This window comes from Panthera uncia, chromosome D1 (genome assembly GCF_023721935.1).
Source record: "Panthera uncia isolate 11264 chromosome D1, Puncia_PCG_1.0, whole genome shotgun sequence".
Classification (NCBI taxonomy): Eukaryota; Metazoa; Chordata; class Mammalia; order Carnivora; family Felidae; genus Panthera; species Panthera uncia.
In genome coordinates, this window is record NC_064808.1 from 71,713,056 (window position 1) to 71,732,877 (window position 19,822).

The window sequence follows — 19,822 nt, forward strand, 5'->3', positions numbered from 1 at the left end:
AGCTCTGTCAGGGCAGAGCCTGCTGGGAATTCTCTCTCCCCTCTCTTTCTGCCTCTACCCCACTCAAGCTCCCTCTCTCTCTCAAAATAAATAAACATAAAACATTTTTATAAAGATGATTTGCCCTTGAGTGTTATTAAAATACAGTCATAATATTACACATGTATTAAATTTTGGATTAATCACCCCACTGGAAGTGGCAGCAATAACAGCAGCTATTGCTAAAATTGTTTACATATTGCTTTTGAGTTTTGCCACAGATTTATCTAACAAAATTTCTTTGTTCTCCTAAATTGCACATCATTAAAGGGGAGCCTAAAACTACAGGAGCAGGGCGAACTCAAGATGGGATTACAATTATGCTGTGTTTAGTACCCATTGGGCTATTGAGGATTGACTCCATTATGATTTGTGTTCTGATTACGGTCATTTGCCAGCTAGAACTCTTCTCACAGCAATGGGAAAAGTTAAGGAGTAATTCCAAAGCATTCACATGAATATAACAAGAAACATAAGTCAAGAATGGGAAATAACACCCTAAGCCCTATTGACTCATGTCAGGAAAGAAATTAATAAAATCCACAGTCTTGGGTAAGCTGCCCATCAAAAGGAAAATCAGCAGCAGGAAATTGTCAAATATGATCTCACAACCTTTATTAAAGATAGGAAACCATCATCCCACTGCCAATTGTCCCTAAGAGAGGACAGTCTATAGGTTGAGAGCAGAATGCCCAGGTCTAGGCAGAAAAACCACTCAATTCCACAAACATTTGACTTTAGCTACGTCAAAACTAAAGACCTGTGTCCATAGCCATTGACATTTTCTATACTCAACTCTGAAAATCCTCTTCAGGTTCAAGCTTGAGTCTCAGAAAAATCCATCCTCTAACTGCTTATAGTGTTCAGTTTGATTTCCTGTCCCTAGGCATCCATTTTCGTTAAACACAGCTCCCACTGTGATGGTGTTAAATTAAATGCCTGCTTCCAAGCTCTCTGATAAAGGAAGATAAAAAACAAAAAGTACCTTCTTATTTTAGAAGTGTTTTGTGGGGCAGTGGGGCTGGTGGTGACTAGGTGGCTCAGTTACTTGAGACATGGACCCTAGATTGCCGCTCATCATGACCCCAAGGTTGTGGGATCGAGCCCTGCATCAGGGTCTATGCTGAGCATGGAGTCTGCTTAAGATTCTCTCTCTCTCTCTCTCTCTCTCTCTCTCTCTCTTTCTCTCTCCCCCAGTCTGCCCCTCTCCCCCACTAGTGTTCTCTGTCTCTAAAATAAATACGAACAAAGGAAAAAAGAAGTGTTTTTTAAGTGATTCTATAGCTATAGAAGTCTTGTATCTTAAAAAGTATCTTAAAGGCCACTTTCTGTGTGTAATTTTACCTCAGATATAGTTGTGATGTTTCTAATAAAAGCAGTAGGCAAGTTGCTTAGAAGTATGTTAGGTTAGGATTATCAAATGCTTTTATTTTTTCTTCAAAACAGAGATTGCTTTTCTATGCTGTAATCTTCAGGTTAATAGATTTATAGAGAGACTCCGTTTCAACATTTCTGTCTCCTGAGCCATGAGTGCAACAGTGACAAAAGCCTTGCCAGGGTACCACACTGAAGATATGTGCTATCCCTCCATTATCCCACTACAAGCAGACATTTTTTTTTAATTTTAAAAATTTCTATTTAAAAATTTTTAAATTAATTACCAAAATAACTGGTATCTAGAGCTTTCACTCACTTCACCAAATTTACTAAAATGCTCGCTATAAAGTTTACAGAACTTCACATTGGATGGAATTGTTATAACAGCTTTGACAATTTCTAAGAAGTTCTAGTTCAGAGATTTTCTTTTCTGTATCCAGCATTTTAAGGATAATTTACCTTCTCAAAACCTAGGGGTTACAGGCTGTTTGATTTCCTTATCAATGTGCTTAGTCTTCAGAAACATACGCTATAGTCAACAACCACAATTTCAAGGTAACTTCCCATATATTTGTCCTATTTAGGAATTTGCTGAGGAAAGATCCAGAGCAACCATATCAATAGGAAATGGTGACATTTTGATTACCCATTGTTAGAAATGCAAATCTTTAGCTGATTTACCCTTTGAATAATTGGTAAAAGAATAATAAAGTGCCTAATTTGAAATATTTTTAATGACAGAGGAAGGAAGACACTCAGATGCCCAGAACAACCTCTTGACACATGATATGATCAAATTTAACAAGTGAGTTGCCAGAAGCACCAAATTAGGGCCGATAAGTCATTCCGGTTGAGAATATAAGAATCGTTAAACTCTGAAATAATAGAAAATGACATTCAAAAACAACTAAAGAAATCTAGAATGTCTAAAGCCATTTCATCTCAAATGAGAAGCTCATTTGTTATTATCTAGCAACCGGGGTATAAAATAAATGGGATATGTCAACTTGGTAACAGTGGGTAGACAAGATTCAACATGAAAAGTAAAAAGTGCCCAATGCAATAGAAAGGAAATAAGGATGGGATTGCTCAAAATATCAGGACACTATCAAATTTATCTTAATATTAAGTCTATTCAGTAGAAGTCTAAATCACTCTGGTTCTTAACTCTCAGTGAAATGAACATTCACTAAAATGCTGCTCAAGGCAAAATGTTAAAAACAGTCATCTCATCAAATAAACGTTACACACTTATTTATCTAGAGTTGTAATAAGTACTTTTTAAAAAATAAAAAGTGTGGTGTGAAATGAGAGGGTTATTTATAGAAGAGGCCCTCATAACTAGAACTTTTTTTTTTTTTTTTTTGAGAGAGAGAGAGAGGACGAGTGGGAGAGAGGCAAAGAGACAATCCCAAGCAGGCTCTGTGCTATTGGCGTGGAACCTGACTTGGGACTCGATCTCATGAACCGTGAGATCATGACCTGAGCCAAAGCCAAGTTGGTCACTTAATCGACTGAGCCCCAGTCACCCCACTAGAACTTTTTATGTTCAATTGGTTTGCAATTGGAAATTCTGTAAAATAGGAAATGAGGTCTCTGCCTGCTGAAACAGACCAGAAGCCAGGAGTCCAGTGTCATCGCCACACCAGGTGTTACAGGTGGCAGGTTGGGCAGGGGCAGGCACAGACCAACGGCCAAGAGGGCACTGACAGAGGACCAAGGGTGGCCTTCTTTAAAGTCTCTAGTGTTCACCTTGTGCAGGAGCCCTTTCTGGTTTTCTCACATGCCCGAGAGATAATCTTTGTCCGTAAAGTGACACCCTAGACATCCCACATGTACCCCATCTGTGGCTCCTAGCTTCTCTCTGCCTGCCACTTGCTGTTCTGTGACCACTTGCCAACCCCCTACCCCTGATCCTATTATCCTACTTCCCTTTTCTTGTCCTCTTGATTTTTATCCCTGTTCTCTGTCACCTGCCACACTTCTTTGGGTTTTCAGCCTTTGAGAAAATTTGCTGGCCAGTCACAACATTGCTATGCCTCTATAGGGGAGGACCAAACCCCTAAAATTCATTAGATATTAGCCTTTGGGTCTCTGACACTTTTAAGGGAGCATCTTCATGTTACTACAGTGTTCTAGAGCTTTTATCCCCAGGTAATCTTTTTTAGAAATGTAAGGATTGTCAGAGTGTAGATTTGAGGACACCAACGTTTGACCTTAATTAATACTAGAAGACAGATTATCTGTATTATTAAAAGGCACCTTGAATATTTAGGGTTTGTTAGGAGAAAAGATAAATGAAAAACCAGAGATAAAATCATGTATACAATGTGAATAAGACATATCTATATCTATATCTATATCTATATCCATATCTATATATACTCTGTAAATAGCTATGTTAAAAAAAAAAAACTCCTGATCAAAGTCATCGAGAGGAAAATTATTTTTATTGAATATAGAAATATGTATGAGAAAACTAATTGATGGCTTGCTTTCCAGTTGTTCTCAAGCATAGAACTATTTCCAAAGCATGGCGTAGATCAATGGTTCTCAACCAGGGTCAGTTTTGTCCCCAGGAGACATTTGAAAATGTCTACATTTTTTGGTTGTCATCAGATTAAAGGGTGGGGGGGCTCTGGAGAGGATGGATATCTAGTGGTTAGAGGCTGAAAATGATGCTTAAACAACCCCAAATGCACAGAATAACCCCCTAACAACAAAGAATTATGTGAGCTCAGATGTCAATACTGCCCATGTTAAAAAATGCAGGCATAGGTAAGGATGGCTGGGTGGGTCAGCCGGTTGAGCGTCCGACTCTTGATTTTGGCTCAGGTCATGATCTCACAGTCGTGGGATCAAACCCTGCATCAGGCTCTTTGTTGAGCATGGAGTCTGCTTAGGATCCTCTCTTTTCTCCCTCTGCCCCACCCACACTGTTGCGCACATGCACTCTCTTTCTGTCAAAATAAAAAAATAACCTTTAAAAAAAAATAGAAAAAATTGCAGGCATAGGTCAACAGCACCCATCTTTCATCTCTATCTTGTAGATATTCCCAGCTTTTTTCTCACTGAGGGGCACAGAGATATGCAGGCTTTACAGCATGTACATTTAAACCAGGAGGTCCAGCATTATTCCAGTGACCCAGTTTCACTCTTACTTCTTGGTAACCTTCACAAGGCAAATGGCTTTCATATCATCTCAAATCTAGGGTAATGAAAGCAGCTTGCTCTCTCTCTGGTTGCTCAAGGATTTCTATGAACCCTTAGCTTCAGTCTTCTGGGAGAAAAAAAAAAAGGATTACGGACTGTAAGAGGACCCTCAAGGGAACAGTTGGTGTTCCTTCATCTGTATCCTCTTTTTATATCTCTAGCTGAATAGGAGTTTGCTTTTTTATAAATATAATTTAAGGGTGGTATTTTTGTCTCCTCAATAAATTAAATTAGGGCATAATGCCAGTACCTAACATAATAGCCACACATAAAAATCAGGTAATAAATGTTTGTTGAATGAATGACTTTAATTGTATTGTCCGGAGTTTTGTATACAAGATATAGATCATAAATTCCAGTTGCCTGTAGTTTCTTGTCACCTTCCTCAGAATTATTCTGTCATCTGAATTCAATTTTACTTCTCCCATTGTTTTTATCTTTATCATCTGGGGATCTGTTTTTCACCCAGTTAGTCCATTCATCCATTTACTAATGGATGAATTAGTAATTCATTCTGGTAGCCTTGCCAGAAACATGCAAGAGACCTGTCTTTCAGGAATGTGGAAGTAAGACTTGAGTAAAGACAATATCTATTTCAAGTATACAGAGAATATGTGGATGTTAGAGGAATCTATTCGTTGAAAGATTGAAATAGAATTTGAATCATAGAGGAGGAGCTTGTGGAAGTGAAATGGCTCTGGGTACGCTCCTGAAAGTTGGGTGGGGTTGAAACAGGTAATTTTTCGTCCATCATTCACTCATTCAGTCATTCAGTAAGCGTATCTTGAGTGTCTTCCATGTGTCTAGAGATACATAGATGAGTAAAAGAGCTCCTGATTTAATGAGGGAAAAAATGAACAGTCAACAAACCTCCCAGGATAGTTTGATAAGTTCCATCCAGAGGATTATAGAGCAGGCTTGCTTAACTGGTGGAGAGGTGAAGGACAGCTTCCCGGAAGAGAAAACCACCGAATTTATTATCTAAAATGATTGGAGTCCATCCCAGGAAGAAACTGAGCAGAGTGTCCCAGCCATAAAAATCAGCAGGTTCGTTGAGGGGGAGGTAGATGAATGGAACCTAGGCGAAGGAGAGACATGAGGTCCAGAAAAGGGCAGGGACAGAGGGAACACTAGAGTGGCAAAGAGAGGAGCAAAGCTGTATGTCAACAGGCTTCATGTGCCAATGAGAGAGTTAGATTACAACTGGGAGCCACTGGAAGAAACAGACTGCTTGGTAAACTCTTGGTAGATGAATAAATAATCCTGCATTCCAAAAAGTTCGGGATGAAGACTCAAGTGAACTTGGTATATTCTGGGGTTATTGCACCAGGCTCATGTTTCGAAGTTCAGGAAACCAATCTGAATAGGTAGCAGAGATACGACTATAATGTAATTTGGTAATCATGGTGGCCTTTTACCTGCAACCTGATAGAGCATTTTAACACCGTGTGTACAGTGTCCTAAATGAGGAACAGACTTGAAGCTTGAACACCAGATATGTGAGTGTTATTTACTTACCAAACCATAGACCAGGTCTAAGAGAGAGCAATAGGCACAAATGAAGGGACGGATAGCAGTCTTCTCTGGAAGGAAGAACCGACAGAATGAAAAGGAGGAGGGAGAACTTACAAGGGGCTGTCAGCTTAGGTGAATGAGAGTGTGGTGGTTCCTGGGTGAAATAAGCAGACGTGGTTTGAGAGAGAGTAGAGTAAGTTGAGTTTGATGCATTATGTGTTGATTCAAGGGAGCCAAACAAGTGGAACTTCCCATTTGGACCTTGGAGGTGTGTAGCAAGATTACATGTAAGACATTGAAGCTGGGGCTACAGATTAGGAATTACCAAAACGTAGATGATTCTTTCAAGAGCAAGTAAATGCTTCCCTGTCTTCTTTATGTCAGTTTTTGAAAGCTTTTGTAGTGTTCAAGAGCTGCTTTAGTCTGACATTTGATTAACAGAGCAGCACTTGTAAGTATCTTTTTTTTTTTTAAGTTTATTCATTTTTGAGAGAGAGAAAGAGAATGGGGCAGGGGCAGAGAGAAAGGGAAAGAGAGAGAGTCCCAAGCAGTCTCCATGCTGTCAGCGCAGAGCCCGATGTGGGATTGAACTCACAAACTGTGAGATCGTGACCTGAGTTGGATGCTTAACCGACCGAGCCACCCAAGCACCCATCCTGTTTCACTGGTGCTACTACCTCATAAGCCAGCATGTTCTTAGCCCCATTGTGATAAATTGACACCTTTGGAAGCTGCGTGAAATTTCCTAACCTCCGAAGCCCTCCATGAGTGTCTGATGTTTTCATGCACAGGGGAGCATCAATAGTTTAATTATGGTGGGAGATCTTAATACTGATCCCTGTGTGGGGAATCAACCTGCCTCTTCTGGAGAAAGAACAATCTCTAGTGGGGAGAGAGGAGCAAGCTGAGGTTCAGTATGGTGTCACTTATGTCAGTGAGACCCTCACATATTTGAGAGCCTTATATGTTTTAGACACTGGATTAATCACTGAGGACACAGTGAGTTCTTAAGGGGCCAAGTCAAGTAAGTAATCACATGGGCATGGATAAGGGCTCAAAGAAAGGTCTGTGCCAAAGGCTATAAAAGCACCAGAGGAAGCAGAGGCCAACCTCATCCAGGGAATTAGTGTAGAAAAACCAATCATCTGAACTGAACCCTGAAAGCTGAGTAATATATGCTTCAACAGTTAAATGAGATACTGTCAGTTGGCACCAAGTGTGTATACTGAACATCTAGTCTGTGTCAGGCACTGTTTGGGCACTGAGGGTATAGCAGAGATGAGACCGTCACAGTGCCGGTCCTCATGTAGCTTGGGTTGAAGTGGGATGAGGTGGACAAGATACACGTTGAGAAGTAGAAAAATGTCGTGGAGTGACTGAGGCTGTTTCTTTAGCAAATGGTGTCAGCAAATGGCCCCTTTGAAGAGGTGTATTTGAGGTAAGATCGAAATGAGAAGAAGAGGCCAGGTAGGGGATGAGATTTACAAGTTGAAGCAACAGTAAGTACAAAGGCCCAACCAGGACTGAACTTGGTATGTTTCAGGGAAAGAAAGGTGGCCACTGTGAGTGGCTGGAACCAAGTTAATGGGTAAGATGGCAGCAAGTGATAGAGTTGGGGGAGTGGTAGAGGACTAGCAGTTTATGTAGGGGCCATACGAGACATAGTTAAGAAAAACTCTGTATGGTACTCCAAATGAAATGGGGAGGTATTAAAGGATTTTACACTCAGAATTGGCACTCTATCAAAAACTCCCAGGCTGGAAGTCGAAAGCTGGGAGTCACTACTCCATGGATAGTTTTTGAAGCCACGAGACAGAGTATGTACACAGAATAGAGAAAAGAGCTAAAAGCTTCGGGTGGTCCCCTAATAAGTCCTAATAAGACTGCAGAGGTGGAGGTAGTGAAGGCAGGGGCAAAACATGCAAGTGATGGTGGGAAGACGGTGTTTCAAAATGGCGGTAGTCAGAGGTGTCAGACCTCTGACTTGAGAAGCCAAGTAAGATGAAGATAGAATGGATCATTGGCTTTGGCTAGTATAGGGCATAGACGACGTTGGTAAGGTCTGTGAACATGGACCTGTGGAGGCAAAAGCCCAGTTAAATAGTGGAGGAGTTAGGAAGTAGAGATAACAAGTAGCCCAACTCTTTTGAAGGGTTTTGCCATGAAGGAGAGTGAGGAAATGAGGCAGTAACAACAAAGGTTTGAGCTAACAGCCAAAGGTTTGAATTAAGGAAGCTTTTCATTTTTTGTTTTTTTGTTTTTTTGGCTTTTTTTGAGGTAACTACTATGAAGGCATATTTTTGTTTCTAAACGAAGGATCCAGTACTGAAGGAGTTACATTGGTGATCCAGGAGAAACAAGGAAATTGCAGGAGCAAAGCCCTTGATTGGGTTGGAGGGGAGTCCAAGCTGAGTCGGGAGGGGCTGAATGAGGGGTGTGGCAGGTGGTGAATGTGTGCAGAGAACCAATGCATGTGGGCTCATGAGTAATGGGGCTGTTTGAGCAGGAGTACACAGGAGGTTGGCTGGGGTTGGAGATGATAATCACACAGGGTTATGTTTGAAACTGAGATTCAGAAGTGTTGCAGTTATTGGTGACGTCCAATCTTGGTTTTTATGTTATAAATAACATCTAGGCTACATCTACATTTATATCACAAACTTATTCACCTAACTTGTCATGATTAACAAAATATTCATTCAGCATATAAATGGTAGTTGCATTGCATGCAAATTTCTGAAAATTATAGTAGTTGTAGAGGTTATGGTTCAGGAATGTCAACACTTGGTATAAGAGAGTTCTAAGGACCTTACAAAGGCAGAACCCTTGAGCTGGAAAAAAGAGGAAGTAAACAACAATGAGATACACACTACACACCTATCAGAATGACTAAAATCCGAAACACTGACAATGGTGTTTGTTGGTGAGGATATGGAGCAACAGGAGCTCTCATTCGTTGCTGGTGGGAATACAACATAGAAGAGCCACTTTGGAAGACAGTTTGGAAGTTTCTTACAAAATTAAACATAGGATCCAGCAATCATACTTCTGAGTATTTACCCAAATGAGGTGAAAACTTATGGCCACATAACAACCTGTACATAGATGTTTATAGTGGCTTCATTCATAATCACCAAAACTTCAAAGCAATCAATATGTCCTTCAATAGACGAATGGATAAACACACTGTAGTACATCCAGACAATGGAATGTTGTTCAGAGATAAAAAGAAATGAGCTATCAAGTCACAAAAAACACAGGGAGGAAACTTGAGAGCACATTGCTAGGTGAAGGAAGCCAATCTGAAGAGGCTATATGCTGTATGCTTCCAACTATATGACATTCTAGAAAAGGCAAAGCTTTGCAGACAGTAAGATGTTCAGTAGTTGCCAGATCTTGCAGGGAGGGAGAGAGGGATGGGTAGGTAGAGCACAGGGAATTTTTAGGGCAGTGAAACTAATCTGTAGAACACTGGAACTGTGGACACATCAATATTCATCTCTCAATCCATGAAATATACAACACAAAGAACTCTAATGTAAACTAGGGACTTTAGTTAACAGCAACATACCAATATCGTTTCATCAATTGTAGCAAAGGCACCACACTAATAAAGGATATAAATAATAGGGGAAACTGGGAAGAGGAGGGAGTATGTGAAAACTGCACTTTTCAAACAACTTTTCTGTAAACGTAACATTACTGTGAAAAAATAAAGACTACTATTTAAAGAAGAAGAAGAAGAAGAAGAAGAAGAAGAAGAAGAAGAAGCAACACGCTTGTTTCCTTAGAATATAGTAAGTACTCAGAAATGAAAAAAAAAAAGAAAAAAGATGACCGGTAGGCAAGGAGAAAAAAAGAATAAAGTGTGTTTATTCCACAAAGAAGGAGTAAGTGATGTGTACAAAAACAGAGAGGAGGAGTGGGCATGGTGTGCAGGTTTGTTGGACAATCGTGCTGAAAATGTTGGCAAGCAAATGATCATATTTGCTTCACAAAATGTTCCCTGAGCCTGCAGTGAGGAATATGGATTACAGCCAGAGCAAGACCACATGAAAAGAGACAAGTCAAGAAGCTATTGCCCTGGTCTAGAAGAGAATGAATGGGATCTGAACTAAGGTGGGAAGGGAGAGAGAAGCGAAGGTGCCTTTTAGGTTGGTTTGGATGGTAGAGTTCAAAGAACTTGATGGCTGATTGAATGTGTGAATAAGCAGGCACAGATTCTAGAATGCAGCATTTAGGCACTCCCAGCGGAATCTGAGCAAATCATGTCTGACTCGGGGCATGCATATCTCACCCCACCTACTGCTGAAGGATGAGCCTGATTTTTCCAGCACCAAAATGCCCTCCTAGATTGTTTGCTTGACACTTTGGGAAGTAGCATTAACACTTTCAGGTCACTAGGGGGCTAATCATAGCCATTTTTATGATTGTAAAATGGAATTGCAGTTCTGAGAGAATCATCCCTGCAGTTCACACAGGGTTCTTTCTTGGAAGAGGATTTTGCTATCTTATAAGGACAAAGCCATTTACGTTAAGACCATTCCATGAGGCCAGTATCATCAAAAACATTATTTTTATGCAGCTTTTGCTCTCAAATTCTGAGCCACCCAGCCCAGAAGTCCTCTGAATACTAAATCCCCTATTCATTGTAGAGGCTATGTGTTAAACTAGTGGCCGTATGAATGAATGATTAGAAAGATTATGGATGGACATAGATAGATAGACAGATAAATAGAGATGGATAGAAATTAATGATAGCAATTAATGTTCTGTTTCCATAAACATGTTAATAATTTTAAATTTTTTTAATGTTTATTTTTGAGAGAGAGAGAGACAGAGAGCGTGCGAGCATGAGTGGGGGAGGGGCAGAGAGAGAGAGGGAGACACAGAATCCGAAGCAGGTTCCAGTCTCTGAGCTGTCAGCACAGAGCCTGACGCAGGGCTTGAACTCACAAGCCTTGAGATCATGACCTGAGCCAAAGTGGGACGCTTAACCAACTGAGCCATGCAGGTGCCCCAAACATGTTAATAATTTTAAAGGAAAATTACAAAAACAATTAATATAATTTAAAAACCACTTTTAAATTATTTTTTAACTGTTAAAGGAAAATGATTCAGTAACAAGCAAACTTAAATTTATTAAACATCAGCTACATGCAGGGTACTGTTTTAGATACTTACGTACACTACAGACTCACAGTTCTTGGCTGTGCCAATTTACATTCCCACCAACAGCGCACGAGTGTTCCCTTCTCTCCACACCCTTGCCAACAATTGTTACCTCTTGTCTTTTTGATGGTAGCCATTCCAAAACACATGGGGTGATAGCTCATTTTGGCTCTAATTTGTATTTTCCTGATGATTAGGGAACGTCTTTTCATGTACCTGTTGGCCATTTGAGGTTCTTCTTTGGAAATAGTATATCATATACTTGGAAGTCGCTGAGAGAGTAAATCTTAAATATTCGCACCACAAAAAAGAAAGGGCAGTTATGTGACATGATGGAGGTGGGGGTTTAAGCTATGGTGGTAGTCACTTTGCATGTCGGGGGGGAAACAAGCTTTCTCCTGGGAGCAGAGCTGGGGGATCTTTTCCCTTTGTATCCCCAGTGCCTACCGGGGAGGTAGTTGGTGCTCTAAAAATGTTTGCTGAATAATTAACACAGTATTTCATTAATTCTAGTAAAATCTCTGTGAGATGATATTGCTCTTCCCATTTCACAGCCATAGATATTGAGGCATAATTTAAATAACTTGCTGAAGGTTAGTGCAGCTCAGAAACAGTGGAAGAACTTGGACTGGAACCCCAGCCTGTGTGATCCAGAAGCATTGTTTTTCTCTCCACCATCATGGAGACGGCTCTTTGAGTGACAGAGTGATCCTACTTAACTTCGGCACAGTTCCCTAGTTGGGGACCAAGTTACTCTTTCAGACCATGGAAAAGTCTCATTATTTTGGCAGCCGACTTGTATGTGCTGGCTCTGACAATTTCATATCTCCATCTGGAGCTGCCATTTGAGAAGAATAAGCAGATAGCCTGAGCCCAGGTGGCCCCAGCCTACCAGCTTCATGAAATGAACGAGATAGTGATTTTCATGACCCCTGCTTGGCAAGATGCTCACCAAGTCCAGATGTGCACCCTCCGCAGGGCACACTGTAATTCCTCACCCACTGGCCACCAGACTGCGTTCAGATAACCATGAAAATGATTCCCATTGATTCAGTAGAACCCAATTACACTGCTAAAGAGTGAAATGGAGTAGAAGAATGGCATTTGGAGGCAGAATTGTTAAGTAATAGAAAATAAATAATGCCAATTGACCCTTTAGGTGTTTGGTCAGACCCTCATACGACTGCTAAAAGAACGAATTCATTTCAGAGACTTGCACCTTCATCTCTGAATCACTGCCAGAGGTTATTAGCATTGTCCCACCAAGCTCTCCAGGAAGCACCCAGGCTTCATTTAGCTACTGACACTGTAGAAATTTGGGCTTCATAGAGAAAGTCATAAATATAGCAACACCCTACCCTTTTGAAAGGAAAAGATTCCTACTATTTGAACTATAAAGTCCATTTATTTAAAAGATCTGTCACTCAGATGCAATTTCAGTCACTTTAGGGTGGTCTTTTATGTTTTCCTCCTTTCGTACACGTAGAGAGGAGCTACGACCCTCCCACCCTTACCCATCTCATTGATGCCTTTAGAAAGCTGGAACCAGGCTCTGATTACAGACCTTTGTTGCCATAAAGAGACAACAAAATGTGGCTAAGGAAGAAGAAAGAGCCTTAACTATGAATTCTTTTCCGCTGATGGCTAATTTTTTTTCCTCTTATACCTTTCCAAAAAGGTGGCAAAACGACATCTACTTACAGTGTATTTAATTGCAACTTTCAAAAGACTGAAACAGTACTACCTCACCGACTTCTCAGTCACAATTCAAAATGTTTGGAAAAGCAGAAGATGAAGTGTACTGTCAGCAGAAGGGGAAGACACTGGAATTTTGAGTAATCTGCCAGGTCCACTGATAATACTCCATCACAAAGAGGATATACCGGCCCTTGATTTTAGCGTCTGATTTCTATTCGGCTGGGGTCCTTTCATTACAAACAGGATTTCTCTCTGGGTAGCCACAGTATTTATGGGCTGAAGAATAGCAAAGAGCATTTTGTTCTTTTATAATGTGGTGATGTCAGACGCAAGTCATTTGATCCTAATCCCTACGTCCAGAAATCCAAAGGCACATTAAGGGTGTCACCCAAAGCTTCTTCCCAAACCACTGGGTATGTGCATGTCTACACCACTGTGTGTGCCTGGAAGCATATTCTTAAAGGAACACATGGTATAGTCATGTGAATAACAAAAACTGATGACCCAGCCATTAGATGAGAATTTACCTGCTTAGTTTAATTTTTATACAGACTTACTAAAAACGGGCGCTCAGAATTCTCAAGTCTATTTCAGGAAGCTTTTTAAAATTCAGCGGAGTCAATTACTGAAGTTTGGGAAGCATAAACTCGAAGTCAGAATATGCATTACTCACATAACTCACATAACTGAAGTCCAGGAGCCATGCCATATTAGGGATAGCTCAGCTGTGTAACAAGGCTGAAAAACCTAGTCTTGTGCCCTGATGTCCTCAGTGTCAGGTCACCCAGACACTGGCACCCCTCTTGATTCTAAGAAGTGAAAGAGAAACAACTAGAAGTACGTTCACGTCGACCCAGAGATTGGGGGTCAAGGGTGCTGAGAATAAATGGCAAATAAAACTGTTTTCCTATAAACCCATTAAAAAGGTGTGCAAAACCTATGATTTTTTCTTCTATAGCATTTTGTGAGAAATACAGGTCTTAAGGATAAGCAGAACCTTGAGAAATCCTCTGGGCAGCCCTCCAAAATGATACAAATACATCACTCCAGATAGATTTGAAAACATCCCATTTTATGAAGAAGAATTCCATAATCATCCTATAAAAAGAGAAATCAATGATACGTATTCCTTTTCCAAGACTTTGATTTTCTAAAAGTAGAGGGCATTCTTTTTTTTTTCAATTTTTTAAAATACATTCTTTTTTTTTTAATTGTTTTTAATGTTTATTTTTGAGAGAGAGAGAGAGACAGAGAACGAGCAGGGGAGGGGCAGAGAGAGAGGGAGACCCAGAATCTGAAGCAGGCTCCAGGCTCCGAGCTGTCAGCACAGAGCCCAATGCAGGGCTCAAACCCCCACGAATTGTGAGATGATGACCTGAGCCAAGTCAGACGTTTAGCCAACTGATCCACCCAGGTGCCCTAAGGGCATTCCTTTAAAATACTTGGATGGCATTTAAAATGACACCATAGCATAGACTGAGTACTTTTGTACACAGCCCACATAGAGAGCTGTCCCCACTTCTGTTATCCCTTCCTTATTTGTCAACGTGCCTATTATCTATCTCTTCTAGGCAGCAAGCTCATGTAGGGGCTGAGACCATGTTTTCAGTCATGTTCATCTCTCTCTCCCCCACAATGCTTTCACATTGCAGGTCCCCAAGAAATAATTGTTGAGTATACAATATGTATTTCAGATTGAGACTAGTGAATTCAAAGTATTCTGATACAAACAATATAATACTTTCATATATGAAGACACGGTACTTCCTCACTGTTCGCTGGTTTTTCCTAGGAGTGTTGATGAATCTGAGCTCATGCCCTATGAGTCTATGAGGGTGTGGTAGCGTTAGCCTGGATTTCACAAAGTGCTAGCTCTTCTGAGACCACACTGTCACCTACGAGCAGAGTGACTTTAGGGAAAGCTTTTGACCTTGCTGCGTCTTCCATCGGCTGTCAGATGGGATTAATACTGCCTGAACAACTTCCCTTGCCAATTTGTTGGGAGAAGCCAATGAGATCACAGGTATGAAAGTGCTGGGAAGGCGTGGCATGAATGAGGTGATGGTTAGTCTGGTTAGGGGCCCAGGATATGAAGAATCCCTGCCACCCTGTACTTTTCAAAGATAAATCATCTTGATGGCAGACCCACAAACTCACAAGCACTGAGAAAGGGCATTAAGGCGTGAGCTGGCCTGAGGATCTGAGGGGGCAGTTGTATGAGAGCACACATCATCCACACTCAGCCTGCCCTGACTGCAGTGATGTGTCCTGGGCCCCTGACCATCGGATTTCCAAACTAAAGGACCAGAACCCAGATAACAGTCCTACATCATGCCCGGTAGCCTTCAGCTGCTGCCAACACAATCACCTGATGCCTCTTGTGATTTCTTGTTTGTATAATTTCTAGAGATTTCTGGGCAAGGCTGTGAGCCTGTATGTTTTGGTAATGGGCCTATTCATTGGAGCATGGAAACCAATAACTCTTTATGATCAGTAGAAATCCTCATCGCCTTTAAGTCTATTCAAAAATCATTTTTATCGTAAGCTTTCTGCAGAGTTTCTCATTCTAGTAAAAACCTACTCCGTTTGGGAGCTTTATAAACTTGTTCCTATTACTGCCATAGAAGGCTTCCTAGGACATTTTCCATATGTTTTAGTGAATTATTTTTTCTTACATTGGTCGAGTATTGGGATCCCCGACGTACTCCTTTGACAAAGCCAAAAGGAAAAGAAAGCTGCTCATTCACAAAGTTACAGGAGAGTTTTTAGAATTGGAGCAAATAACTCAACCTTCCGTGAGTGTGCATTGTAGTGGTAAATCTTGCCAAGTGCCAAGTGCCTAGTGATCTCTGCTGCCTCTCACACATTGTGAAACGTGATTTGGGAATATTTCTCCCCAAGAGCTTTTGCCATAAAGTAAAAATAGTCTCAGCTGCCCGCTAAGTAGAATCTTACGAAGAGATATTCATTATTCATGACTCACTTTTCTCTAGTGCTGCCCACCAGGGATCTCTTTCACACATAGGTACTTGTGGACCTGATCTTCTGAGAAGAAAGTTTTGGGAGAAAATAGAAAAAGAACGAAAGAAAAGAGCTGTCCTCACAATGTTATGCCCTGCTTCATAAAATGATTGGGGAGGGTAGATCTGTTAAGCTACAGGAACGACTCTGGCCTGTGTGAGTGTAGCACATAGTGGGGAGTCATATTTGATCATCATAATAATACTCTGAGAATAAAAATCAAGATAGTAGAGTGACGTCTATAAAAACCACTGTATTATATTTTCACCCAGCAGAGAAATTGAGTGCTTGTGGAAAGTCTTTCATTTCAAAGGACTTTTCAACATTTTTGTCTGGACGAAATGACGATTTCTAGAGTTTACAAATGCACAACTTGAGTTATACATTTTTAATTGACTCTGGGGGTAGTGTGATGATCATTTATCTTCCACGATTTAACACATTTCATCTGTTTTGCTATTGACATGGGCAGAATGTCCACCAGCCACTGTTTTTACATTACTTAGGCTTGGTGGTAAGGGCTGCCTCTGGGGCATAATGATGAGAATATGCTTGCTTAGCCCTCTGCCTCCAATGTTGAAAAAGAAAAAATGGAGAATCTTTTTAAATAGAATTTAAACCCATGAGTGTTGACTGGGAGCAGAGTGCAAGCTTTAGGCTTTTATTTTTTTTTAATTATTCTTTCAGGTGATTATTCAATGTCTTAAGTTATTGGATTTCTGGGTCTATTTGATTTCATGGCCAAAAGATAATTTGGCTTTTTTTCTTCCTTATCTCTGGGGGAAGGGACTTAAAACACACACACACACACACACACACACACACACACACACACACACTGGGGTGCCTGGGTGGCTCAGTCAGTTGAGTGTCCGACTTTGGCTTAGGTCATGATCTCATGGCTCATGGGTTCTAGCCCCACTGTCGGGCTCTGTGCTGACAGCTCAGAACCTGGAGCCTGCTTCGGATTCTGTGTCTCCCACTCTCTCTGCCCGTCCCCCACTCACAGTCTCTGCCTCTCAAAAAATGCATGAAAACATTTTAAAAATTTAAATACACACACAAATGTAAATGCTTAAAAAGAAAATGTTGCATTTTTTTATTTTGTACCAGTCATTCAAATATTCAAGGATTTATAACAAAAGGGGTACTAGACCACCCATACCACTGTTTCTGTTTTTAATTCCTTACCACATTATTAACATTTCCAGGCTTTTCATTCAATGGATAGGATTCATATTTTATATTTGTGGTAGGTTTCCTTTTCTGGACACAGTATGGAATTATGTCATGGCTAATGTTTGTCATATCTGAGTTTTCATATCTGCCAAAGGGTAGTTTACTTGTCCCCTACATTGCTTTCACTTATCCGTTCTAGGTATCGAGAATGAAAAGTTCCTGCCCTCAGGGAACTCACAGACAATCAGTTTTCAAGTGGTTTGATAGAAATGAGCATAAATTCTGAAGAGGACTATAGTTTAGACCGGGCACTGGGTATATGCATCTTACACTCTCCTGGAAGGCAAGAACTGGCCTTCTGATAAATGTGCTGAATACACACACATGAAAAATACTTCCTAAATATTGCACATTGACCATTATGCTCATTCTCAAGTTTGTCCCTGTGAATCTATTTAAACCTACTGAACTGATCTTTATTTAAAACGTACATATACTCCCTTTTGTCTCGTGAAAGTAATTAAGATACTTTAAGTATCTAAGATGACCCATCTTTCTCTTTTAATAGCCTTTATCCCGAGACATGTTTCCCCAAGGATTTTAATTTTATTATGTGTAAAGAACAAACCCTACCTGTTGTGTGATTAATATAAGAGTGCACAGGACTTTTAATAGCTCTGTTAATGGGATAATGAATAATGTTTGTTTCTAACCAACAGGATATCTGCCTAATTCATCCTAATTTATTAGCAATCTAAGATCCTTGCTATGACTCAAAATTAAAATAACATGCTGTTAAAAGTAGGAAAACAAAGCAAGATAAGTAATTCCTTTACCAGTTAAGAGCCACATTCCTGATGCCTCTTATGAAAACCTAAAGGAACTGATGTTAGTTAAGCATATATTATGTATCAGGACATCACGCCTGATGCTGCCAATATAGTGACTGATGTGGTATTGTCTTTCCCCCCGGGGAGCTTCCAGGCTAGTTCAATGTGAGAGTGTTAAAGAGGACAAACATAATAATTAGATATGCGATCAGTGAGATGCCAGTATATGAAAAAGTCAGTGAATCATGAAAAGGAGGGATTCTCCCAGAATGTGGTCTCTGCGAAGGTGTCATAAAGGACCAGATATTTGCATCTGGCCTTGGAGGATTTTATAAGATCTATAAGAATAAGGGAATAAAGGGGATCTTGTGCAGTGGGAACCTCAACTGAAGGTGGACAGGCATTGAAGTGCATGTCCCATGTTGGAAGCAAGTAGACCGTGAGCTTCCTGAGGGAAGGAGGCCCATCTTGCTCACCACTCTACACCCAGTGTCTAAAACACTGCACAGTGTAAGTGCCAGTATATGTGTGTTGAATTAAGTGATCTGATTGTGTTGTGATTGAAGCTTCAGATATAGAGGCTGAGAGTAGCCCAGTGAACAGGCTGTCTCAATACTAAAGAATCTTGCAGGTTGATACTGAAGAGTGTGGGTTTTATTTTGTAATGAATTCAGCACCTCCCAAAGTATACTCCTTGAAATATCAAATCTAAAGGATGTTAATGAGCATCACTCAACAAAAAGGTGTTGTTGTCAAATCAGCTTGGGAGATACTGGTTTAAACAAAGTGAAATCAGCTTCTTCGCTTTTACTTTACTCTGATCGACATGCAGTGTAAAGCTCCAAGAAAGTTGTATGGTGCCCTTCAGACTCCAAGGATCCTGGACTCTCTCTTTTAAGGCAAGCGCATTGCAGGACTGATGTTCTCCATGACACATTTTATAAAATTTGCTTGCAGCAGTGAGCAACCATTGAAGTCCTCTCAGCAAGGGGCTGACATCATCTAAATTTCATATTAGAAGATTTTCTGGACTTCTGCAATATGGACGGTGATGAGACAAGACCGGAGACAGGGAGACCAGGTTGAAGACCAGGGCAACAGTTTGGGCTGAGGTGCTGAGAGCTTGACCCCAAGAAGAGAGAAGAAAGAGCTAAGAGATACAATTGACGTTTCAGAGGCAGAATTGTCTGGGCTGCTATTAGAACTGGATAGGATGTAGCCTGCTCAGGGACACCTGGCAGAGTAGATCACAGGGCACTGAATGGGGCCCACGGTCTTTGTTACCAAGCTGGGCCTCCAGGCACATCCTGAGGAGGGACACCTATTTCTGATTCACAGCCAGCAGTGTCCCTCATTAATGGCTGATGAGCTATGGGAGGAAAGCAAGAGAAGGGTTCAAGATGATTCATATTTGTTGTTTAGATGATTATAGGGCTAAAGATGCCTTAATTTTTTTTGAAACTTCTTTTTGATTTTTATAAAATGATAGTACCTGAAATCAGTACCCGGAGAAAGGAATGATATATGTGTCACTCTTCTTACTCCGAACGGTCTCTGCCAAGAGCAATGGCTTTACCTGTGCCACACATTGAAATATGCATCCTAGCGTTACAGAGAGATTTTTACCAAGACCTTGAACCAAGGGTTACAAGCTCAAATGTCTGCAGAGCCTACTCTGACATCATAAATGAGTATGGTAGAGCAGGCTGAGCTTTTGCATATGAAGCCTACTGGAATCTACTTCACTTACAAAAAGAAATATGGTCTCTTCCATTTGT